General features: G+C 36.0%; 1 long non-coding RNA gene across 1 annotated transcript in view; it reads right to left on the reverse strand.

Annotated features, from left to right (window-relative positions):
* Positions 1-2248: 2248 nt before the first annotated feature.
* The window catches only part of LOC103143801 (uncharacterized), a 14483-nt gene continuing 6748 nt past the window's right edge, over positions 2249-9983 (reverse strand). Inside the window, exon 2 of the long non-coding RNA XR_476833.2 lies at positions 2249-3476. This is a non-coding gene — a long non-coding RNA (uncharacterized LOC103143801). The remainder of the gene's footprint in view (positions 3477-9983) is intronic.

Raw genomic sequence — 9983 nt, forward strand, 5'->3', positions numbered from 1 at the left:
GACTTTCATCTCAGAATTCTGAGATGAAAGTCAGAACAGATTTTTTTTTTTTTTTTCTCCAGTGGCCCCAATCCTCTTCCGTATTACACAAATGCTTTAGTGATAGGAAATAAATTGACATAGTGATACTTTTCATGTTTAATTGCAATATAAACTCATAACATTATTATCATCATCACCCTATCCTAATAGGTTTCTCTATTTTACGATTACACCAGGAGTAGAAGTGTTAGTTATCATTTTATCTGCTTATGGCTGGAGGATAACAAAGGGGTTAAAATGATTTTACAATGTGAACCATCGTATTTTTAACAATAAGAATGATTTTTTTTTATTACTTTGCAAATTCCAACAAATAACAGTAAATATTTACTGTCATGTTATTATATTATGTATTTATCAGGTTTTGTTTTCCAGTTCTAAATCTACCGAGTTCAGAAAGCTTCATTCCAGTACGACTCTCTGCTACATACATAAAAATACAGTTCTTCATTTCTTTTCTACAAGACAAAGAAGACTTTTCTTGAAAACCAGGTATCAAATTAAAGTGCTTGTGCAACACCATCATCATTCTCTTGTAGCTTCTGGTCAACGTTCACCTTTTTGCCATTTCATAACTTTATTTTGTGCTCATGGATTGCCATTTCTATCTCACCTGCTACCATTTGGTATCTATGAAAAAAAAATAATTCGTACCCACAAGCCTAATCGTCAACATCATTTACCATGTTGTACAAATATAATTACCACACTATGTATTTCTCTCTGTTGGTTGTTTGGTTAAGCTACGGGGATAAATATTAATTCAATAAAATGATAAAAAAAATGCTAATTTGCAGCAAAGTATATGTGCCTTTGTTCGCACTGGAAACAGACAAATTAGTCTGGGCCTTGGGTCAGTTTGCAAATTCATATTTTTATATCCAAGTGTTCCCATTTCTTCTCACCCTACTTCCATTTCTGACTCTTAAATAGCTTAGTACCCATGTAAAACCCTTAAAAAAAACATACTTTTCGAAGGGTTTTCTTAAACCCTTTTTCTTAGCGCAAACTAAGAGTAGATTTTGGGAAATTACTTTGATTGAAATGCAAAGTGGGGAGAAAACCAATTAAACATGGGTAAAAATTTGCACACACTCAGTAGGAAATGTCCCGTAATGAACAAAAGTTGGGTGAGAAAAGGCCGTAAGTTCTGAGATATAAAATCTATGTCTTGTTACAGTGTGCTGCTATTATGTTTTCAGCTATTTTAGTTACTTGTTTTTACTAGACACGGTATTCATAATGTAAAGAATTAGCTGGTAACATTTTAACGTAGGGTTAGGGTCAGACAGGTTATGGTCTTTTTGACCATGAATTGACATGTAATTGGTACAAAATATTCTGTGGCAAGGGATTTTTTTCCACATGTAAAATACTGAAACTGCCAAGCTAATGAAAAAGAGGTTAAATAACAACCTGCCCTCAGGATATTAGTCTGGTTTGTGTCTGTTATAAACAACTACAGTTATCCACTGCTATTATTAATAGACATTCATAACATTTAGTTATTTTATGCATAAAGATGAAAATCTACCTTGTATAACATTTATTACTATCATAATTACAATCAAGCTGTCCTGTAAATGCATTGCCATATGGTGGAGTGTTTTGCTGGCCTGTTATATATTACACCACACTGTAATGTTCTACTTCTGGTCTTGCTAATCAAAAAAGTCATTTGTTTAACAGATTGTCGTTTGGTATATATTTGCATTGTTAGTCAGCTGTTCTGTTTGTGCTGCAAATCAAACAGCTTTGTGTCTACCAGTTTGCCAGAGGCACAGCTAGATATCCTCCGAGATCAAGACTCTCATCTAATTTTTCTTCTAATGAAATAAAATAGGTTCTCCCAGTGTCCCTCATCCAAATGCTATGTGCAATGTCTGCACCTAGAGCCTCTGGTCCCGACACCTCCTTATTTTCTCTGCATGGAGTAACATATGAACATGCATATGAAAATTACCAGAGGCACCAGCATCACATATGCTGTAATGCCATGGATGGCACAATGCAGCAAAGCCAACTTTTCATTAGGCCATTTTGTTTAGTTGAAACAACAGATGAAGCTTTTTTTGTGTGTGTGTGTGTGTTTGTTTTCAGCTAGAACTGGATTGGCCAACAGCCTGATTGACACTGCAACTTTTAGGACCTGCCAACATTTATCTGCTGGCAACAGTCATCTGAAAGAAAGGCAGAAAACACAAGATTAGCAATAAAAGGTCTGATCTTTAGAATTTTGCCATGCACATTCTACTCGTTTTGTCGAACAAAACTGTTTTCTAATAGCAGTAAGAGGAGTTAAATTGTTTGACTTTGACTGTTTGAACCGTCCATTGGGCAAAAATATTCACATTGATTAAAAATTTTGATTCACCAAAGGTTTCACTAAACCCACAAGGTTTCCAAATCTTTTCATTCTAAATACATAATCCATCTCCCTTACTCCTAAAGGAAATCATTACATGCGGCAAAACGGCAATTGATGTTGACTGAATGATAGAAAATACTACATTCCTGTCATTGCAATTGGAGCAAAAAGTATTAAAATCATTGTCAAGACCACATTCCTTAAATGTCTAAGCAAAATTAAAGCATCTTTAGCCGCCTGCATCAGGCGTCACAGCAGCAGAGGATTGATTATCTCCTTACAGATTGAGGGGCTTTTAGATTCTCAGATGAAAGGGGAGACGTGAATGCAGTCGGGTCTTATTGCTTCATGTTATCAACATTTCAGCTACCAATATATGTACCAATACACAGCAGATGCTCATCTCGCAGGTAAATACTTTGATTTCATGAATACAAATGGTTGCTCACAATAGGAACGGTAAGAATTCAATCTATATCAATCTGATTCAGAGACTTTGCAGGCTCTTAGAGAAGAATGAAGGGATTCAGTAGTCGCCTTCAGATATGAGCTCAGTGTTTGGTTTCAGTGGAAGTCGGGGGGGAGGTATAATAATAAACTGACTGTGTGCTTTGCAGTTAGCCAATAGCTGCTGGGCTCTCAGGTCGGTGTGGGATTGACAATGTTTAAAGAGGCAGGCCAAGCAGCATCAGGGTCAGAAAAGGTTCCAGGTACCTGATCAACCTTAGACCAGTCCAGGAGCTCTTTAGTGCTCAGAAACTAAATGCGGGTGAGCAAAGCTTGCAGGGAGGCTTTTCTCATGAACCTGGCCAACGTGGGAGACGGGCTGTGGCGTAGGTCTGGAGATTCCTTGGAAAAACCAACAGCTGACGCTTGGTAGCAGGTGGGGTGCCGTTCTGTCCACAGGTGCGGCACAGATGCCTCCGAAGCAGAGCGAGCACCAGTTATCCTGGGACCCGGATACTCGCTGGAGTCTCCCGATTCCGTCTCACCCACAGCCTCTGCATCTGCTCAGTCAGTCTCGTAGAGTAATTACACTTGACACCTGGTGGGCACATGATGGATGCTGGGAAACAAGAACAGAAATGTGACATGATTGTTTTACAGGGTTCAGTGACAACAGATTAAGTCAGATCTCTTCGCATGACAATAGTTTTTATGCCGTTTTATATGCCGATATGAAATAAATGGCGTCTATATTTCCTTACATTTTATTTTAGATGTTCAGAATTTCAAAGACATAATGAAGAATAAATGAAACGTACAAGGAAATGCTTTCAAATTGGTGTCATAATTGCCATTTGGAAGATTCATAATTACAGAGTGCAACCATCAGATAAAAGAGTGTGGATAAAAAAAAAATGGAGTTGGACTTCTAATGGAAATCTGTTTGGAGGGGGATAGTTTCTAATAAGTAATTTTGCCTAATAAACTATAACTGATTTAATCTCCACGTTATCAGGCCAAGATTTCACCACTTTCCTTTTTAATTGGCTATTTTGTAATCCCGATTCCCAACAGAGCGGATGGTCTTTCTCCCTCTCTGGAGAGATACCATGAAATCAGTTTGAAACAGTGTGTCAATCTCATTCTGAAGTGGCCATCTGGCCAGTGTACAGAAGCAAGGGATGGCATGCTGAACCGCGGGGTCTCTGTGAGGCAATCATGAGCAGATTTACACAATGTGTTAATGCAAATTTAATAGAGACTTCCTATCAGCCACTTTAATCTTCCATGTGTTCTCTTGGCCCGACCAAAACCAATATTTAACATCGAGGTCCCAAAAATAAGCATCAACTTTCAGATTTTTAAACACGATTCAAGTGGAGCAACCATATGTCAAAAATAACTAAGATGATTTACAGTCCTGGGTAAAACTATTAGCATACTTAGGCAAAATACAAAACGCAGTTTTCAAACAATAATTTAATTTATTTAGGGGGAAAAATATTAAAATTAACAAGGCCTTATACATAAAAAAATAGATCATTTCTCCCTTATGAACTATTTTTTGGAATGGTGCATTTAAATTCACAATCAATACCCACACCTCATTACTGCCAGACTTGTTCAAGAAATGACTTACACAGAACCTGCCGGACATCACGAAGTAGACTGAAAATGTCCTGCATACCAAAATGACTCCTACATCAACAATTCATCCAGGAGGTGACACAAAAACTCATAACTACATCAAATGCACTGCAGAGCTCCCCTTCCTCACTTAAGATTAATGTTTTATTTTCAGTAATATGAAAGACACTGAGCAAAAATTCTGTCCAAAAGAGCAGTTCAAGGTTAAAAATCACCGTTGACCAAAGAAAGTACAAAAGTACAAAAGCCTCTCACACATTTACCAAAAAAGATGCTTAGAAAATGTGGAATTATGAGAGGAAGGTGGATCTTTTGGGAAAGTGTACATCCTGACGTATCTGTCATTAAACTAACAGCATTTTACAAAAAAGTGGGACGCGCTGGTGCTACCTTACTGCTGCAGGATCTAGACAACTTGAGGTAATAGATGAAACCATAAATTATGTTTCCTGCAGAAACCTTGAAAGAAAATGTCCGACCAGTTCAGTTGAGATACGTAAAAGGAAATTGATCTGAAGGCACAACGACAAGTACTGTCAGAAAATAAATGAAGATTTGGAGTGGCCAAGTCAAAGCACATATTTAAATTAAGACATGGGCATCATATTTGACAGAGTGTTTAAGATTAAAACCATTTTGAAAAGAAAAGTGGGGCAAAGTTTCTCAACGGTGACGTAAATGCTTGACGAAAAGCTGTTACTGTCAAACATGGTTGAAGCAGTTAATTACTTTCTTCACAGTGGTTTGGGTAGCTTTTTTTTATTAATCAAGTAACTCCCAGTTTTTGCAGTGTTTTTTTTTATCAGATAGTTTCTTTCAGTTTTTGAATGACTGAAGCATGACAAAAAGGCAAAATATATAAATTGTGCTGTAAACATTTGAACCATTATTGATGTTAATTATATCCAGCTAAACAAACAAACTACTAACTTAAACTATAAAATAAAATGAAGTCATAGACAAAGACTGGATAATACTCAGTGCCACACACCCACTATTGACAGAGCCCAAACCATCGTGTATGTCTGCAGACTTGTGAGTCAGAAAGTCAAACATCAATAAGTGCTGAGATGATGGGATGTATGTCAAAAGAAAAGACTTTATATTTGTTTGGTCCAAGTTTCCAAGTAAATAAAAGATTTCTTTATTCTCTTATTTACAATAAAACTGAACTTTATGAGACAAAGCACTATATATAAAATGAAATTAAAAACAAATACTATTGCCCAAATATAACATATATGGTAGATTTAAACTTTACTTGATTGTTAAATCACAAAAAAGGATACAAATATAAAAATCAAAGTGTGAATTCACAAGCAGTTTTTACTGCCTGTATGATTTTATCTCTGAAATCATTTACCAGGAAACATGTAAAGAATTTTTCCAAGTCATTCCAATCATTCTTTTCTTAAAAAAAAAAAAGTCACACAGTTTCCCACAATGTTACATTTCTTAGACATCCGTCAACATAGAAGTATGAAGAAGCTAAAAAAACAAACAAAAAAAAAACTCTACGGGGTTCCAAAATGCCTTTCATAACACTGATTTGCTAATGACTGCGACTTATAGCCAAATGTTTAAAGACATTTTTTTTTTCTACTTGGTGTTTCAAATTTAGTTTGACAGAAGAACAGCTGAAGTAAATGACATTTTTTTAATTATTTCAACCAAAAAAACGAAAAACAAAAAAAAAGACTATTTGCTTTTGTTCAAAGACAATAAATCTACATTGTCTTGCGGTGTCCTTTTCTTTATTATTTGCTTTGGCCCTGTCGGACCCTTTGTTGTTTCATCATGCAGCTCCACAGCCCTGCTGCAGCAGTCACATATGTACCAGCAGTCTCCCCTGAGAGAACTGAATGAATGCATATTAATGAGCTTCCATATGAACACGCGCCACGACACTGGTGTTGTAAATGAATGAAGACGACAGAGGACCTTATACCCCTGCCCCCTCCCTTTCTATGCATAAATGCAGTAAACAAAAGAACTGATTCCACATTTTCACTTCACATTAAGTAGAGAACGAAAGATAAAACTTTTAAAAATATCATACATAAATTCTGTTTTAGACTAATAGTTTTTTGTTGTTTTTTTTCCTTGTGCTGTCAGAACATGTCAGGGATGAGAGGAAGAGTTAATGAGGCTGTGAATCATTTCCCAAACTTTAAGGAAACTTTTTAATAAACCAGCCAACTCAGAATGATAGTCATTCCAATCACTCGGATTAATAAATACTCCAAATTGTTTTGTTTCAACCCTCCAAACATTTGGAGTTTTATCTTATTTACACTTGTTGGACCTTTCAGCTTTCAGGCACCCTGAAATATCTTTTTTGTCATGCTACATTCTCAGCTAATTAAAATACGCTGAATGGTTTTCCTGCAAAATGACATTGTCATATCTGCATAATACAGGGCCCCGGTTTTTATAAATGGCTAAGAACAGGTAAATAAAAACCTTTGATTTCATTTCGGCTTGGATGTTTCTTAACAAAAGAGACAAGGCCAAAGACAGGCTGTGGATATCAAAATGGAAATTTCCCAGGGTGTTTAATTGGATGGCCACTTTTACTTAACTTATCTTTGCAGCCAAACTCATTCACTCGAAGTGAACATTTTCCAATTAAAGAAAAATAACTATTTCCTCTCAGGTTAAAAGCGAGCCTTTAACTGTCGCATTCAGTTTTGGCAGCTTGTGTCGGAGTAAACAAACAAAGCGCTGAAGCAAAGTCCATTTTTGACCCCGTGAAGTGCATCAAGTTTGCTTGCATACCACAACTTCTTTTGCAAATTTACCAAAAATATATATATGCTGGAAAAACATGCGTGCAGCATTTGGGTTTTAATGTAAAAAGCATGCTTATTTAAAGATCTGAAATTAAAATTCTGACACAAACGACTACCCTGAAAATCCCCTGCTCCTCCTAAGTCAGACAACATGTCATGAATCATGATAAACATTTTTAAATAACACATATTTTGCAGTTTCAACAACAAACTCAGTGAAGAACAAATGATTTCATTCGCTTCAGAATAATGGAAAAAATCTCCTATATTGTTTTTTCTTTTCTTTTCTTTTTTTTTTTTTTCCTTTTTGTTCTTGGACGCTGCAGAGCCCAACATTAATCCCAACTGTCTGTAAAATTGAAGCAATAAAAACCACAAGCAGAGGCATCACATTTCACCATGGTGATGCTCCTCAAAAGTATAGATCCACAGACAAACAATGATATACTTGATTGTTTCAGTAAAGATTCCTGGACTCTCTGCATTCCCTTTGTTGTACATGAGAGAGACATTACACCAATAGTGGATATGACCTCATTTGCTGCAAAGAGGAAATTTAATTAACAGAGCAAACAGAGTCTGCCAATATGCCTCCACAGAGACTGCAGAACAGGAACCTGCAATACTGTCTTTAAAGACTGGCCAACAGCTGGACTGTGAGGGTTTTTTTTTTTTTTTTTGTCTATCTGCGTTAAAAACCGATAGATTCATATCTTCAAAGAATTCTGCACTCGGAAATTAGGTAGACTGGATCTACATAAACAGTTAAAAAGCAGAAAATTCTAAAATCTTCTTTATCGTAATAATTTATCTCGGAAAACTGCTCACTTGACTTCATCGCTGTTCTTCTTTGCTGCTTTTGTTGTGCCAAAATAAACTAAAAAATCCCAGGAGATACTGGTGTATTTCTTCTCCAATCCAGTTCATGTTTTGGCCAAACTTACTTTATAAAACACAATGTGATGAAAAACATTTTCCCACTCTACTTTGCGGTGGAAGCACAAACTCATCCCTGCACACATGCCAAAGAAAGAAGCCGAGCTCACAACCTTTGTCCTCTCAACATTTTAAAGAAATATTAACTTCTGGTTTATTTTCTTCTAATCTTACAAAAAACACAAAATCTGCAAAAAATAATATTTACAGTGTCTCTGCACGGTACTTTCTCATTTAGGAGTCAGACAAAGACATTTTATCAAAACCTGGAGGCGAGGTTGCCTTTGTGTACCTGCTGCTTCAACAAAAAGCCCCTAAAGCAAACGGAGCAGATGTCATTCTCAGGTGTTTTATTACCCGAACAAATGACAAGATCCAAATGTTTCAACTAACTAAAGATGATCTGCTGAAGAATTTAGGATACTGGCACTTGTGTTAGTTGTTTTTTCTATCTTTTAAACTTGGGATTTACTTTCAGATTTAGTCTGAGTTACGCCTGTTCTTTGGTTTGGTTTAGTTAGCACACCTTGAAGTTGGATAAAATCTGGTCTTGTATTTCAGTTACACTGGGGGGGGGAGGAAAGTAGCTGATTGCAAATAATGCTCCAGAATGAGTTTCTCTGCAGTCCAGTGAAATAAAATATATCTCAATTAATCTTACACACGTTACCCTATTATGCCTTAAAATCACATCGTCCTGATTATGTGTTATATATTACCTTATTTATCTCAAATCTACAAAATTTGTTGGTTGAATACAATTTTTTGACTTTTGACTTTAATATGAAAATATATTTATTCTCAGTATAACAATTTTAAGAATTCAAATAAAACTGAATCATTTTATGGCATTTGCCTAATTTCTAAATAATTCAGCTGAGAACTTGAGGGCAGCCATTAGAAGATGATCTCAGGGTTGAGCCATAAGACTGTAAAAGAAAATATGACATAATAAAACACCAAGAATTCTACAATCTTGATCCAAATATGCTCCATTCAAAATTTAAGTGTATGAAAACCAACCTGTGGTTTGACAGGACCTTATGTTCCACGAAATCCACTTGATTTTCATACTTTCCGACTGTCTACCATACTTGTTTTTAACATGCAAACAAATATGGAAAAAGTAAGAGAAATTTCTGATAGCAGCTTCAGTTTTAGAAAAACTGAAGGTCGATAAGAGGAAGTGCATAACGAGATAATGGCAAGAATTTTATCTGAAATCTAACCTTCTCTTAAAAAGCTTTAAACACATTTCGAGTAGGACTTTGGACATATTCTAGAATTCTATTTGTAAATGAAACACCAAAGAGTATGCAAAACATTTGCCTTTAGCAGAATCATGTTTTACATGCAGACAGCCTGTGCTTAGAGATAGGATTAGCAATGAACAGCATCAATCTGATCCCAAATCTGTGGCGCGACTGAAAGTATATCGTGATTACAAAGATGCCCTAGTCTTGCAAGGGGCTTGTCAACATTCATATGTGATTTTGTGATTCAAAAACATGAGTCTAAGTAATCTGAAGATGTTTGAGGAAAAGACCAACTCTACAAAGTTCTTGCAAGGATCTTTGGAGGGTACAACAGAGTCCTTTAACATTTAACTTCTGAACATATGAAGATCATTTTCCTGCAGACAGTTTTCTTGACCAGTCATACAATACATACAAGTCAATTCAAATGGTGTCAGTCATGTTACTGACACCAAATGGTGTCAGTCATGTTACTGACACCAAATGGTGTCAGTC

The sequence above is a fragment of the Poecilia formosa genome, unplaced genomic scaffold, assembly GCF_000485575.1.
Source record: "Poecilia formosa unplaced genomic scaffold, Poecilia_formosa-5.1.2 Scaffold115, whole genome shotgun sequence".
In the NCBI taxonomy this organism is placed as follows: domain Eukaryota; kingdom Metazoa; phylum Chordata; class Actinopteri; order Cyprinodontiformes; family Poeciliidae; genus Poecilia; species Poecilia formosa.